Source organism: Silene latifolia, chromosome 6 (genome assembly GCF_048544455.1).
Source record: "Silene latifolia isolate original U9 population chromosome 6, ASM4854445v1, whole genome shotgun sequence".
Lineage (NCBI taxonomy): Eukaryota > Viridiplantae > Streptophyta > Magnoliopsida > Caryophyllales > Caryophyllaceae > Silene > Silene latifolia.
In genome coordinates, this window is record NC_133531.1 from 132,333,080 (window position 1) to 132,349,777 (window position 16,698).

General features: G+C 35.9%; 1 protein-coding gene across 1 annotated transcript in view; it reads left to right on the top strand.

Moving 5' to 3' along the window:
* Positions 1-13,914: 13,914 nt before the first annotated feature.
* LOC141587301 (SPX domain-containing membrane protein At4g22990-like) overlaps positions 13,915-16,698 on the top strand; it is a 189,991-nt gene continuing 187,207 nt past the window's right edge. The window contains exon 1 of the mRNA XM_074408752.1: positions 13,915-13,950. The gene's annotated coding sequence lies outside the window, so the exon portion shown is untranslated. The remainder of the gene's footprint in view (positions 13,951-16,698) is intronic.

Sequence of the window (16,698 nt, forward strand, 5' to 3'; positions counted from 1 at the left end):
AAAATATGTAACATCACATTTAAATATGCCACATCACATTAAATTTTAATCTAGGTGGCTTTTTGGATCCTACATGGCTTTGTCTAGGTGGCGTTTATTTCTCATTTCAGGGTAGCCTTTTAATTATATTTTTATAGATTGCAAACTCCCCTTCTCTTGGTTCGATCCTATTTCTTACTTCTATACCTGTCATAGTAACTAGTACGTATTGTGGTATATACATTGTTAATTTCACCGTCTTTATAGCGACATTTTAGGCGTGTCAAATTTAGCGTTGTTGCTGGGGAAGGTGATGGTTTTGCTAAGTGTTTTTAGTTGTGTTGTTAGAATAGTTGTGCCAAGTTACTTGCAATTATGTTCGTACTAGCTAAATCATGTTTGGTAGGTTTGCTTGTGTGAGCATTTTTTTATTATTTGTTTCTTGTGTAGATTCTTTTAAGGTTCATACTAAGAACTCTAGTGAACCTTTGCTCCCCTTCAACCCGGAAATTCAAAAGACTTTCGCTTGGCTATGAGGAGACATAAGAAGAGAATCTCCGGGTATTCAAGAAATCGATCCAATAACCCAACAAGATCAAGAGAAAGATAACCACTCTTCTTCTTCCAACAACGCCATTTTTTTAATAGAAAACGAACCACAACCTATAAACATCATCAAGGGAGATGCTGAGAATCGTGACCGTCCAAGGGCAGGGACTATCAAGGAGCTCACCGCTCCAGACCTTACCCAAGTTCCTTTGTCCATCTCTTTTCCGGCTCTAGCGAAAAATGCTACTTTTGAGCTCAAATCCGGGCTCATCCATTAATTACGTACCACAATTCTATGGGACAAGTACGGAGGATCCCAACAAACACTTTGAACATGTTCCATGTGGTGTGCTCTAGCATGAAACTCAATGGAGTCACCGATGAGCAACTCCAATTAAGAGCTTTTCTCTTTTCACTAAAGGATGCGGCGAATGATTGGCTTTATTACCTTCCCACCGGAAGTATTACCACATGGAACCATCTGAAGAAAGCCTTCTTGGAGAAATACTTCCCCGCTAACCTCTCCTCACAACTCAAGAAGAAGATAAGCAATATGGAGCAAATGGATGGGGAAAACGCATACGAGTATTGGGAGCGATTTAAGCAACTACTTAGTAGTCGTCCATACCGTGGTTACACCGATCATGATTTGCTCTTGAACTTTTGTGGTGGACTTCTTGAAGAGGATGCAAGAATGATTAAGGCCGCCACTCAAGGTGGAATTGAGTACATGTTGGTCCAAGAAGCAAATGATTTGATTGAAAGGTTAGTGGGAAGCTCTTAGAATTTTGGAAGAAGAATAAAGAAGGCAAGTGTAGCATCTTCTTCAAGGCAAAACTCCAACCACATGGAAGACAAAGTTGATTTTCTTACCAACTTGGTTAAGGAACTTGCAAAAGAAAATGGGAGTACATCTCATGTGAAATTTTGTAACCTTTTTAATGATCCAACTCATCCCATCTATGGGTGTCCATCTTTGTTAACGGAAGAATAAAATGAAGCGATAAAGGCTCTTGGGTTTAGAAAACTTGACCCATACTCCAATACCTATAATGAGGGGGGAAAGCTCATCCTAATCTTGGGTGGAATGGCAACAAAAACCAAAATCAAAACCAAAACCAAAGAGGACCATCAAAATCTTCATTTCAAAAGCCACCTCAAAATCAATCACAAAATTCGTTGGAAGACATGATTTGAGCCATATTGACTTTAGATTTGAGGTTATAGTTTCATTAGCTATAACTTTAGACTCAAGAACCTTTTTCTCAGCATTTGTCACATCTGAAGTTGTAGCCATATTGGCTGTAACTTTAGATTTGAGCTTATTGGCCTTGGTTTTAAGGAGATGATTCTCTTCAGCAATATCGAGAATTTGTTCTTTTAAATCTTTCAACTCTAGATCTTGTTCATGCCATTTATCAAGAGATTGCTCAAAGTATTCAATTAAAGCATTCTTAGACAATTTCTTAACGCTTTTCTTGAGTTCATGATAGCTTACCTCTTCTTCTTCTTCTTCTTCTTCTTCTTCTTCTTCTTCTTCTTCTTCTTCTTCTTCTTCTTCTTCTTCTTCTTCTTCTTCTTCTTCTTCTTCTTCTTCTTCCGAATCTCCTAGGAAGCAGGAATATGAGTCCATGCTATCTTTATCACTGTCTGAAAATAGGTCAAGGCTTACGTTGCTTAGGCATAGATTAGCAACTTCTTCTTCTTCAGATCCTTCGTCGTCCTCCGTGTCAAAATCTCTCCAGCACGATGCCATCATTACTTGCGTGAACTCTTTCTTAGTCTTCTCACGTTTTGCTTTGTCTTTAATTTTCTCCCATGTGGGACAATTCTTAATCATATGCCTAGATTCTCCGCAATTGAATCATCCTCTATTAGCAAACGTATTCTTAGACTCAGAATTTTTCTTATTATCGAACTTGTTGTTGTTAATGAACGATTTTGCTTGCTTGTTTCTAAAAATTCGTTTATTGAATCGTTTAGCAAACAAAATTGTTTCGTCCTCTATTTCAGCATCGACATCTTCTTTAGCAGAAGCTTGTAGAGCCATGCTCTTACTGTTACTGGACTCGGCCTCATCGTCATCCAGGACGAGTTCATGAGCCATAAGAGCCCCAATAAGTTTTGCATAAGGTAGAGAGGTGAGATCTCTAACTTCCTCCATAACCGTGACCTTGGGACGCCATTTCTTGGTCAAACTCCTAATTACGTTCCTAGCAATATCCTCGGAGTTAAAAGTTCTACCAAGATTTTTAAGCTCATTGATGATAGTTGAAAATCGTGCTGACATGCTATCGAGTGATTCATTCTTTTCCATTTTAAAAGTTCATATTTTTGAATTAGCAAGTCAATATGATATTTTCTAACAGTTGACGTTCCTTCATATGCCAATTCAAGATCATCCCATATTTCCTTGGCCGAAGTGCAAGAAGAAAAATGTTCGAATTCAGTCGATGTCATGTCGTTTTGTAACGGGCTTATCGCTTTCGAGTTTTTCCTCTACCTTCTTGTAATCAGCCTCAATATAGTCTTCTTCCTTTTTCTCATAGGTAGTGCCTTCCTAAGATGCCACCAAAATTTTGTGTGGTCCATTCTTAATAATCGTCCAGCATTCCCAATCATGTCCTTTTATGTAGTGTATCATCATGTTTTTCCAAAGTCCATAATTATTCCCATCAAAGATAGGACACTTAAGATACTTGGAATCCATTTCACACGTATAAGGCAGCAGAAATAAAATAAAATAAAAAGATAGACAGATCAACTTTTTTGCGGTTACGCAATCAAGAGCACGAGGCTCTGATATCAATTGAAGAGTCTATCAAGGTCGAAATACTCGGGGGGGGGGGGGGGGTTGAATTAAGTATTTAAAAACTTAAGGCCACTTTTTTATTTTATATCTAAGTAATTAATTATTTAAACTAATTAACTAAACGATTATCAATGTAATGAAATAAATGATAAAGAAAACTGCAAGGACACACGATATTTGAAGTGGTTCAGCTTCACACGTCGAAACCTCATCTACTATTCTCGATTAATAATTTTAGTACCTTTCTCCGGATTACAAAATTATCAACCCACTCGTATAACTAACTCTAGCTATAACTCAATTTGAATATCACTAGATATTCGATTTTGACTATCTTAAGTTACTGAGAAAGCACTTGATTGTTCCTCTAGATGTTCACACAATTGAACGAGTAGAAACATTATGAAGTACTATTATCTTATATCGTAACCTTAAGAAATAATACGCAAATTAAAAAGCACGACTTTTCGTAAAGATTTTCAATTGGAAAACAATAAAAATACTTGATTAAAATTTAAACTCCAATTATTTGCAAGGAATTTTTATATTTCGAAAAGCTTGTTTTAATTAAAGAACATCATACATATATATAGTAGAAGATACAAACTAGGTTTTGGTCGAAACCCTAGTGTGTCGTGAGGCATGGTAGTTTGTTTCATACGAAACAAATCTTATCTCTTCTTAATTTAATCTACAAAATATTTTGATTAAGTAAATAAGGTAAATCTAATATAATTGATAAGATATGAAAATATCTTATAACAATATATTATAGATTTGACCTAATACTATTTACTTACATAGGGAATTAATTCAGACCTCACACAAACTCATAAGCTCACCTTAGCCGAAACCCTAGGTCAAAATATCAAGGAGTAGATTAGGGTTAGGTTTAGATAATTTAGCAAATCCTAGGTAGCATGACGACTCATAAGTCATTTTACTAACCAATAGGATAACGTAAATTATTCACTCTAAACAAACCGTATTTCATCTCTATCATACACACGCATGATTTCGAAACATACTTGAAGAATTTTATCTTTTGAAAATTGATTTTAAAACTATTAAAATCGTGCCTTAAAATGCAACCCAAAGTTATAGTACAAATGGCTATAACTTTACCTTCCCAATATTACTGCTTAAGATAGCGTTATTATATGATGTCCTATACTAGCTAATCTTCCTGAAGATTTTCAGTGGTAAGATCATCTTTTTATCTTGATCATAAGCCCTTCATCTTGAGCTTGTTATAGACTTGATCGAGCCTCTTACTTGAGTGATCATCATACTTGCAACTTGTTACAGTTACTATGACGCTTTAAGAATCTTCAATGTTATAGCTCAAGCTGCTATAACATTACTTGAACGATACTTCACAAATCTTCAATGTTATAGCCAAGATTGCTATAACATTACTTGTTTAAATTGTAAGCTTTAATCAATCTATTAAAGACTAAACAAACGATTACGAGTAAGAGTATATATAAAATAAATTACGTACTTGTCATTATCAAAACTAATCATATATTCATATATCTATATGGTCCAACACAAGCCTTCTTACATAAGCTTGGTAGAGAGGAATATGTTTGAGGAAAAGCTGGAGAGGACCCCGTGAGGCACATGGAGAAGTTTGTCACTTATTGTTGCTCTATTCCTTTAACAGCTGGTGTAACAACCCGGATATAAAACAAGGAAAGACTTATATAAAGTAAATATCAGAGTACGATACTAATAAAAGGGTTAAGGTGGCGGAAACACCTGACCAATCCGGTTCGCTACTAAATCCAAAACAACTAATACATTATTCAAAGGTTCTTAAAACTTAAAAAAAAACTCCTATTTTATTATTAAGCTCGCTTCACACATTCCCCAAGCAAGCATCAACCAGACAGCAACAAGCGTTTAACCTGAACAACCTGAGAAGGGGGTCGACAATTCAGTCGGGAGTAACTAGATGCTCTCCCAGTCATGTTTACAACAATTGAATATAATCAACAATCATTAACAAATGAAATGTAAAACCAGTAAACATGCGAGATCATCTATACTCATGAAAGACCCAACAAAGCTTACCATGACTTATCAATCTTAAACGAATGCAATCATGAAAACCTAGACCATATGCAAGAACTAGACCATGAACACTTACAAGACTAGTAGAGACAAACGACCTACAACAACCTAAGGCACAAAGCTAGCATTGAAGCATAGCAAACATGGTGACACACAATCCACAGCAACAGAAGGCACAAAGCTAGCAATCAAGCATAGCGAATAGAGCGAACGCCCGTTAGAGCGTATAACCACTGCCTCTAACTTGCCAGAGCGTATAACCGCTGCCTCTAGCTGACGGAGCGTATAACCACTGCCTCCATCGGTGTGGAGCGTATAACTACTGCCTCCACGGTACTATGTATAGCGTATAACCACTGCCTATATGTCTAAGACCTGGCCAGACTCTCGGTAAACCGAACGACACTCAGGGAACAGAGCGTATAACCACTGCCTCTGCTACCCCCCCGAACATAGACCAAAGAAATCCCGCATCGACGGGTGACGTTAGTTCGTTCCGATGGTATATAACTGATACTACCGTCATCTATTCAAACTAGCAAACCACAAATGCACAGTATAACTGAATGTACTAACATGCGTGAACAACATCACGACTCAATTCGTAGAATTGTATAACCGACCATCCTACTTATCATATGAACAAGAGTAACCAAAGATATATGCAACATAATGTCAAATAATAACTGAACACAACACAACATGCGAACAAGTATAAGCAACCAATGTTATAGTAACTTCAGTTAAAACTTTAACATTAACCACTCAATTTTATAGCAACCCTAACCATAACATAGACCCTAGGTGCGAGGTTATAGTAACCTCGACTATAACTTCAATATATACGACTTGAAGTTATACTTACCTTAACTATAACCTTGACATGAACCTCAAGTTACACTAGTTCCAACCATAACCTTGAGCCATAAATCTCAGGGTACGTTAGTTCCAGCTATAACCCTATCTCGTACTTCAATGTTATAGTTGCTTCAGCCATAACTAGAGTAACTACCCCAAAGTTGTACTAACTTCAGCTATAACACTTGAATCATCATCAATGTTATACTAGCCTAAGCTATAACTTTGGAGAGAACTCTTGGCCGCCTATCATGCCGCCACTAGGGTTTATTCGTAAACCCTAATTACGCTTATGACACCCATAATTTAATGTATAAGCAATATATGATACATAATTAATGCACAAAAACATATACAAACATACGAAACATATTTAATCATGACAACAAATAATCAAACATGTACCAATCATGCAAAACAATCATTAAGTCATATTAATTACATCAATTGGTATAAACACAATTAAAGGAAAACACCTAGTTACCTTATTAGCGAATTAAACCCTAGAGATCGTCTTCAACGATATAAATGTCTTCTCCAGGTGCAACTTCCACGCCTTTATTGAAATCATCCACGTGCCAAAGATAACGAATCTAATAAATATACTAACTATATATATATAAAAACTATTAAAACTATGCGAAAACATAAAACTTACGAAGAAGATAGATAAATCCAAGAAGTAGGATCGATCTAAGCACGAAAGATGATGAAGGAAGGAGGAAGAGAAAGAACGGCACGAAACCCTAGGAAGGGGCGCGCGGCACAAGAGAGGAAGAGAGGAGGAGAGAATTTAGGTTTAGGGTTTTGTGAGAAAAGAGAAGCAAGGGTTTAATTTCCCTTCTTATTTATAGAGAAGCTCATGGGTTTATTCTAGGTTTAGGCCCAAAACTTACCCATCTACACCAAAATCACGTGAGACCCAAGGAAGGAGCGGGTCTTCACCGTTTTCAAGCCCAACGAGCCCAAAAGACAAGAGACGGATATTTTCCCGGAAAATAAAATATGAAATATGGGAAAGTAAAATTAAAGAATTATATTATGGAAATTAGGGATGTTACAGCTGGTGTAACTCAAGATCAGGTGAAACAAACTCTCTTTCCTTTCTCTTTGAGAGATGATGCAACTGAGTGGTTAAGGGATTTAGACATGGAGACCAATGTGATTACCAATTGGACTTCTCTAGCTCTTGCATTCTACAAGAGGTATTTTCCACCACAGAAAACCAATGCTCTTAGAAGTCATATTACAAGTTTTAAACAAGGTCTTACTGAGGATTTTAATGAAGCTTGGATACGGTTCAAATGACTAGTGTGGTTCGTCCCTCACCATGGATTTAAGATTTGGTTCCTTTGCAACAAGTTTTACAACGGGTTGTATGATGATTATAGAGCCTTGCTTGATTCAGCTGTTAATGGGAGATTCCAAGATAATACTAATGATGGTAATGCTTGGAAGTTAATTGATCAGATAGCTACTCACGCAGGTGAGTATGATAACCCCAGAGTAAGTAAAAGAGGGAGTGGTTCAGATAGTGCGGTCGCGGAACAGTTGGAGGCCATACTTGCTCAAATAGCCGAATTAAAGACTACTCCGTCTTTGGGAAAGAAAGAAACAGTTCATATGGTTCAACAAGAAGTATCCTGCGAGAGATGTGGATGGCCACACTGCAGCCAAGTGTATACCATTGAGCAAGTTCATGCCTGGTACTTATGTTATTCCTCCTAATCGTGGTAATAAACCACAAGGAAGCTTTGTTCGGCAAAATCAAGGAGGTTTTCAACACCTTCAACCTCCTCAAGCTCCTAACAATGAGATGGCCGAGTTGAGAGCTCTCTTATAACAAATTTTGTCAATGCAACAAAAGCAAACGGCTCAAATCTCCGAACTCGTGGCTCATAATAGAATGTTGGATACTCAAGTTGCTCAAATGGCGGCTCAAAATCCTTCAAAACAGTCTGGTCTTCCTCCTCAAGGTAAACAAGCTCATAAGCAAGTTAATGCAATTTCTTTAAGAAGCAGTACTACCTATCAAGGTCCGGACATGGCCATTAATGAAGATGAGGTTCCATATATGCATCCTAAGGGATTGGGAACCCCCGATTTGAGCGATGACGAGAAATAAAATTGCAAAGATCAAACACGGGATTTGAAGAAAAACAAAACGAGGATGCAGAACATAGTTCCTCGATCGAGTAGGCACGGGCTCGATCGAGGCACTTCCTTACTCGATCGAGTACACCCGAGGCTCGATCGAGGCACCCCCCTGATGGTGATTTTTCGAGTGTTTCAGCTAAGGCGTTGGATAAAAATAGGTTCCGCGATCGAGTGACTAATGGGCTCGATCGAGGCACCTCTGTAACTGACGATAATACTTCCAAACCGTGAAGCCACTCCCGCAAGTGACTTTACTCAGACGAGGACGCACCTCGCGAACATCACCATCAACCATCACAACTCCAACACCCAACTCCGAAACCAAGAACAACAGATAATCACAATATCAATCGTACAACAATACAACATATATAAAAAACCAATTAAACAGGGAACCGGGTAGGGAAACCCTACCTTATCGTTAATCAATGAAAATGCATCCAACAACTAGTCAGGCAAGACTTCGAAGCGAATCCTACAATTAGTGACCACATCTCATTACAAGACTACCCCAAAGATCTACTGAAAGACAACTACGAGACAACGACTTACCTAGAGACGCGGACCGAAGGCGACAACGATGACCTTCTTACTTGAATACTTGACGCATAAACCATTCCCCCTTCTTGGGCTAGCGCTAGATGAGAGTGTATAAGGAGGTGGGTAATAGGTGATAGAGAGTACAATAACTACAGAAAAAATTGCTAAGAATCCCAATCCTCATATTGTGTACATTAATGCTTTATACCTCTTTTATTTAGCTTATATTTATAGGAACTTGCATGAGTATTCTTCTAAGTAATTCATAAAAAGATCCTTAAATTAAGAAATTTAGGGAGAGATAATTTTTCACCAAGTGATAATTAAGAGATTGTTCTTTCATACATTTTTATGTATTTCACGTAACCTCTTTATCATCTATAAAACTTTATTAAAAGGCTAGCCTCAAAATGCCACGTAGACAATGCCACGTAGAATAAGGAAAAACCGCGTAGGCATTTGCAATGCCACATCTATACAATCTTATTAAAAGGTTACCTAGAATAATGTGACTTGGCGGATTTTAATGTGACATGGCGAATTAATGTGACATGGATTATCAATTTTTTAATTTAAAAAGAAAAAAAAATGGAAACATGAAATGTAAATAGCATAACAAATACGGAGTATTAGACTTTGATGACCTCTTTAATTTCTAGATAAATTAAACACCAATTAAAAATCAAAATTCATACTATATTTTAAAGTTCGACGTTTATTGTTAGAATATTATAAGCAATAAATAAATATCACATAACTCTAATTTTAAACCATTTATAAAAAAAATAAAGAATTTGTAAATACTACGGAGTAGACCTCGCAATATTATTCCACAATAAAAATTTACATCACTCTAATTTAAGTTTAAACTATTCATATGTGAAACTGTCTCTTATTGTTATCTACTAATTAAAGAAAATCTTTTACATTTCATTTATCCTTACTCTATATTTATGTCTATATTAAAGTTCCTAATAATGAAAGAATGCTCAAAAGTCACAAAACCTTGCTACAATTTATGTATATATTCAATTTGATAATAATAATATAAAAAAAAAGACGCCGAAAAGTCATAAAATACATTCTCAATTGGCTATAAATGTTTGATGAAAGACAACATTTGTGAACCATAATTCAAGCCAATATTTTTTTTTACCGCCACCTCTAAAATAATCGTATGAGATAATAATTTATTTTATCATTTTATCAACATCAAGTTAAGTGTATTAAGGCTTTAAAATAATAATTTATTTATTTAAATTTAAGTTCCATTGCCTCTGAAGTGCTCATCACATCTTTAAACTTCACTCATGTGTTGTTTTGTTCTCATTTAGGGGATAACAAAATTTGTGGTGTTGTGCTATTCAAATGTAAATATATTTACATCTTTATGACTCAATGTTCTATTTCTTTCACTATTTAATGAAAAAACCTCAATTAATAATGATAAGGTTGTACTCCTAATGTTTGGAATATATGAGTAATACCCTTCTTGCAAAAAAAAAATAATGATAAGGTTAATATTACATAAATCAAATTCACAATTTTGTTTGTAATTAATTACTTAGTGGACTTTTTGTTTTTATTTTGTAGGGATGGTTCATTGGAGATTGAAGACTATATAGACAAGGAAAATACTAGAATTGTTCAAACAAATAATCCCTCCACTCAACTCAATACTATATTACTCCGTATAAACTAACTACAAGATTAGCATGAATTTGAATGACTAATTGTTTTAAGTTCATAAAAAAAAATAGTATTTCTTAAAGTTTCTAATGTATATTTTATTTTGGTATGTGTTGTTTTTTTATTCATTATTTATCCTTTGAAAAATTATTCACGATCTCAGTCTTATTAACAAGTTGGACAAAAACTAAAACAAGGTCGTCATAATTAGCATATAAATCCTACTTCATCATAAGGTGTCAAGATTGGGTACACTCTACACACAATATCAAAGAGTAAACAATAATAGAAAATCATAAATAGTCTCGCGAATTTCCACGGGCAACAAAACTAGTAATATAGTTAAAAGGCTACTTAAAGCATTTAATTTTATTCCACATATCATTTTTACATTGGTTAGTATTAAAGCTATTTTAGACTTATTTTTGAAACTCGTCATAAGGTTTACTAATATTTTTTTATGGAAACCATAAGATCAATAATGATTTAAATTATAAAAATAAATTAAGAATTTACTCTCATCATTTAAATCGTATAATTTATCCATCTAACTCTTCATTAACCATAGAGATAGTAGTTAAAAGGTCTTATATGTAGTAAATAAAAGTATAATAATTTTGATTATCAAGCTACTAATATTTTTTTAGTGGAAACCATAAGATCGTGTATTAAATTATAAAAATAAATTAAGAATTTACTTTCATCATTTAAATTGTACAAGTTGTCCATATAATTCTTCATTAGCCATAAAGATAGTAGCTAAAAAGTCTTATATGTGGTAAATGAAAAATCTAATAATTTGATATAAAACATCCCAATTTCCATATTATTACCTTTGATTTCTTTCAAAACCATGTAATTAGCACACTTGAGCAAAAGTGATAAACAAGGTATGTACATGTGATTAAAGTGTGCATAGTCTTCTTAAATTTACTAATATCTTAGAATTTAAAACGTTTAATAAGATTTATAGTTAGTTTTGTAAGATGATGCATATTTTATTTTAACTATCTCAAGTTTGCAGATGATTCATTGTGAGGAAGGCTATTGAAAAGTGGAGATTACATGTATGGATCTAATGTGAAAAATGAAAACATATTTTTACTCCTTTAGTTGGCTTACAAAGTTATTCATCATCACCAAGATTCTCTATTTTACATGTAAATTTTTGAGAAAAAATATACTAAATTTTAAGGAAAAGTTAAATTAATAGTGTATCTATTTAACTTTTTTTTTAAAAAAAAAAAAATATATCAGATTTGCAGGCTTGATTAACCATTTGATTCTTTTATTTGTAAAAAAACTAACTAATTTAATTTGTTGTCGGTGATGCTAATGTAACCACAATGTTTGAGTGCTTTGTTTATCGACCTAACGGCGTAGTCATTTTTAGCTTAATTGATGATGTACTATAGAAAAATAACAAATTTGTAAAAAACTAAACAAATACTTATAGTTCTAAAATTAGATACATTAAATTTTTGACTACAAAATATTCATGAATAATATTAACAATTTAACATGTATTAAAATATATGATAATAAAGTTCAAATTAAAAGTTCTATTTATAATACTATGGTCATGCAATAACGTAAAAGGAAGTAAACATTAACAAAAATTTGACTTATAGGTTATTCACAAAAAAAAAAAATAGATATTAGTTAAACATGGACGACAACAAAGAGCAAATAAACGGGACAAATAGAACGTGTCCGCGATTTTCGCGGGTACAAAAATAGTTGATCGTGATAAGGCAACTTAAAGAGCTTATTACTTTTCATATGTTACCGAAATATCATAATTCGATTCTTATGAGAATTATGTACAAATAGTTGATGAACGTAATAAAAAAAAACTTCCTAAATCTCTCTTTTCGAAAAAAATACACGTCTAAATCAACTATTAGGAACATATGTGTCAATACACCAAAATACATCTCAGTCTAACAACATAATATCCACTCATAGTAGGTCTCCTGAGAGACTATTTTACAAATTTTAGAAAAAGTGGTACTAAAGGTAATAAAATAAGTACAAATCATTATTATAGATAAAATGGGTACATTTATTATGAAAATAGGTACGGAATTATTATGTCACGATCAACAACAAAAGGGTCACGAAATATAAATAAAAGGATATAGAAAACTGGTATCTCAATAACTTATTAAAAGACCATCTCTCCTAAATTTTAGTGATTTACTAAAATGGTTCCAATGAATCTCATATTAATGTCACATAATGAAATAAATAGCCTAGTAGAGGTTATACTCGATATAAATATTGATTAGGAAAAACCTAGTAATAGAAATCAAGCAATTTAGAATAATAACTAGCATATACCCCGTGCAATGTATGCACGGTTTCTATAGAATTTTACTTTTTAGTGTATTATTTATGAAATTTGAATTGACAAATTATTTATTTTCATGTTTTTCCTCATTGTATTTTGATTAGAGAAATAAAAATTTAAAAAATAAGAAGTAATGAATTGAGTATTTTTTTTGAATTTTTTTTTGTTTTTCTATAGAGAAATTATGATGTTAATTTAAAAATATTTACTAATAATATATTTTTTAGCCGCAACTTTTTTCATAAAAATTCAATGAGTTTTTATCATAAAATTCTCTAAAAAAAAGAATTTATTTATCCTAAAAAGAGAGTGAAATATTGAATATTATAAATATTTAAATATAAAAGATTATGTCCATTTATAATCTATCATGGTCATACCTTTAATATATGCTAAATATACCAAGCATTATTTTAGGAAATATGTTTTACGCTAAAAATACCAAGCATTATTTTAGGAAAGATGTTTTAGGCGAGAAAAATTACAGTTTCGCCTATTCTTTTAGTAAAGAGAGGATTATACTACAAAAATTGTTTGACAACATTTAAATAGATCGGCATTACACGGGTTACAAAACTAGTCATTTATATAAAATCGCTTTACATAAGTGAACATTTTTTTTTTTGAGGAAACGTGAAACATTAATTATTACCGCATCTTTTTTACAAACTTCTTATATAAAACCGCTTAACATTTGAAGTTTATGGTTCAAAACATCAACTTCCTTTCACATTCTCTCCACCCATATATTTAGCCGCGAACTCAAATCAGTTACAAAAATCCCTCAAGAAAGTGCAACGGTCACTCCTAAATTCTAGGTTTTTGTTTAATTTAATTATTTTCCCTCTTTAAATTTTGTTAATCATAATCATAATCATTTAATTCTATTTCCTCTTCATCGTTAAACTCTTCGTCATCTCCTTCTCCTTTCCAGGTTAATCTTTTCTACTTCATGCATCATTCATCATTCATGTTAAAGATATTCCCGTATCTTCCTCGCAATCTAGTAAATAATGTTTTTAGGAAATTGTATCTACCTTTAGTTATCTTTCCTTAGTTTCTCGTATATTCGTTTGCACATATTATTTACCCTAGATTTGTATTCCTTAATATCGTGTCTTATAATTGTATAAATACTCGTATCATTAATGAAAGAATTCACACATTCAATCATAAACTTTACATGGTATCATCGAGCCACAAAGCCTAAATCATCCATCTGGCAAATTTTGTTTCGAAATCCTCCATGGCAGCCAACCACGGCCTTCTTCCCAACCCCGATGAACCCAACAAACCTATCTCCGTCATCACCTTCCAAAATTGCATCCAATTAACCGACACCCTTACCTACAAACAATGGAGCTTCCAAATCCGAGCCACCCTGAACGGCCATCGACTCTTTCATTACCTCGATGGAAGTATCACACCACCACCCGAAACCCTTACCACCACCTCCGACGACAACAAAACAGCAACTGTTCCGGGTGTAATTCCGGAGCAGGATTATGATCACGTAAGCTTGTTGAATGATGTCTTTGCTTGACTCTTCCTTTCGCTCTTTCCTGTTTAAGATGAACAAACTGAGGGCTCGGCTTGGTACCGAGCGTACTCACTCCGACGCTCAAGTCAGTAAACTTTAAGAGATTAAGTTGTGTGTTACTTGGCAAAGTATATTGTAGAGAGATAAGGGAGTTTATATCAGATTAATAGTGAGTTTTGGGATAGTTTTCGGATCCTCTTCTCAATGAGAGAAGTGGAGTATTTATAGACTTTCACCTTTTGTCACGTAGTGGCCAAGTGGCCAAGTGGCTAGCAGGTGGAAAGACTGTTCTACCCTCGGCCGAGGGACCCATGGCAGGCCGGCGGGCCTGGTTGACTCCATGCCGAGGGGACTGGATGCGAGTACGCGGATATGCCTCTCGGCCGGCTAGGTGCCGATACCGAGACCCAAGTGACAGGCCGACAGACTGCGTCGGTTAGACTGTTTAATACGTTGACTTGCTGTCTTTTGGCTTTGACCTTGCTCAATATGTTGACTCGGTCAGCGGGTGCAGAATATGCCCCATCAATTTGCCCCCAGCGTAGTCTATGCCGTGGTATGGACCTTCGATGAGTGTTGAGCGTATTCTGCGCAAGTTGAACATCTTCCCTGGCTTCTTCTTCCTCGGCTTGGTTCTGTTCAGGCCGTACCATATCCCCCCTCCACATGGATGTGTAATGGGCATCCGATGTGGAAAAGAAAATGGCGCTGGCCGAGACCAAGGTTGAGGGTGCCGTGTGCTTTTGATTGCCCCGGCCGTCTTTCGCCAAGCTTGGTTGATCGGTGGCGGTGGCAAGTAGATACCAAGGAGTGTGTCGAAGAAGATTTTAAATCGTATGTCGATTGACATTCCGTGGTCTGTATGCTTGACACGTGGCCTGGTGTCTTTGATTGGTGGACGCTTCATGGGCTTTGCTCTCGATTGGTCCATTGAATGGGCTTTGCTCTATAAATAGAGCGATTACCCCCTCATTTTGGCCATCAAACTTCATTTTCTCAAAAAATTTCCTCTCTCTTAGCTTTTTCGAAGAAATTTCTCTCTAGTCTCCAAAGCGTTACTCGGCGTAACACTTTTTCCAAGGTAAACAAACAAATTTCTCCAACTTTTATTTGTTAAGTATTTATTGTTACCATGTCTTCTCGCGATGCTCAACCCAAGACCTCTGCGCCGGGGCGAACCGTCGCCCCGATGAAGAGGAGCCATCGGTTGTCACCCCGATAGGGTTTGGGGGTCCCAAGTCGCCTTCTCCTGAAATTGATGAGCAATTTTTGGAGGGTTTTGATGATGACGATGATGAGGCGACCCCTTCTGTCGTAAAGAGGCCGCATTTCTCGTGGCACGGCGACGCCTGTTCGATCAATCCTGATCGTGCTTGGACGAACAAGTTCGCTAGTTGTTCCGGTTCTGACCTTTTTTAAGATCATTACTCCTTCGGCAGGGGGTATAGAATAATTGTTCCTGAGGGTGATCAGGCCGTCTGTTGCCCTCCCGAGGGTTGTATCGGCGTGTACATCAGACACCTGGAGTATGGGCTCCGGTTTCCTCTTAATAAATACGTTGCTGCCATAATTAAAGCCATGAATGTCGCCGTGGCCCAACTGCATCCGTTGGCCATCAGGACGATTGTTGGCTTTGTATGGTTATGTCTTTTTAAAGGGGAGGCCCCAACGGTGAACCTCTTCCGCCGGCTCCACCATCTTCGGCAAACTACCCTAGGTGGCACGGGGTGGTACAAAGATCTGCATCGAGGCGGGTTATGTTACCGTTTCCAAGTTGACATCTTGCAAGGACTGGAAGGGGCGGTGGGTATACGTCGAGGTTCCGGAGGACTATCCGCTGCCCCGGTCCTTTCAGAGCCGCGTTAATTTGCGGTGTGAGAATCAAGGGGATCATGATAAATATGTCTCCCGGAATAAGCTTAAGATGGACACCTTGAAGGTTTATCTTAATGAGGACGAAACGCGGGCAATGAGGCTGTTTGAGGCTGAGAAGGATGGCACGCCGAAGGGATTGTTGCCCCCGACGCAGATCGTTCTTCAGGATGAGCTGCTTTGCCACGTCGCCTCATCATACCGGCCCTCGGCCCAGGGTGAGTGGGGTCGGTATGAGGCCCATCTTTGCTTTTTATGTTTCTGTATTTG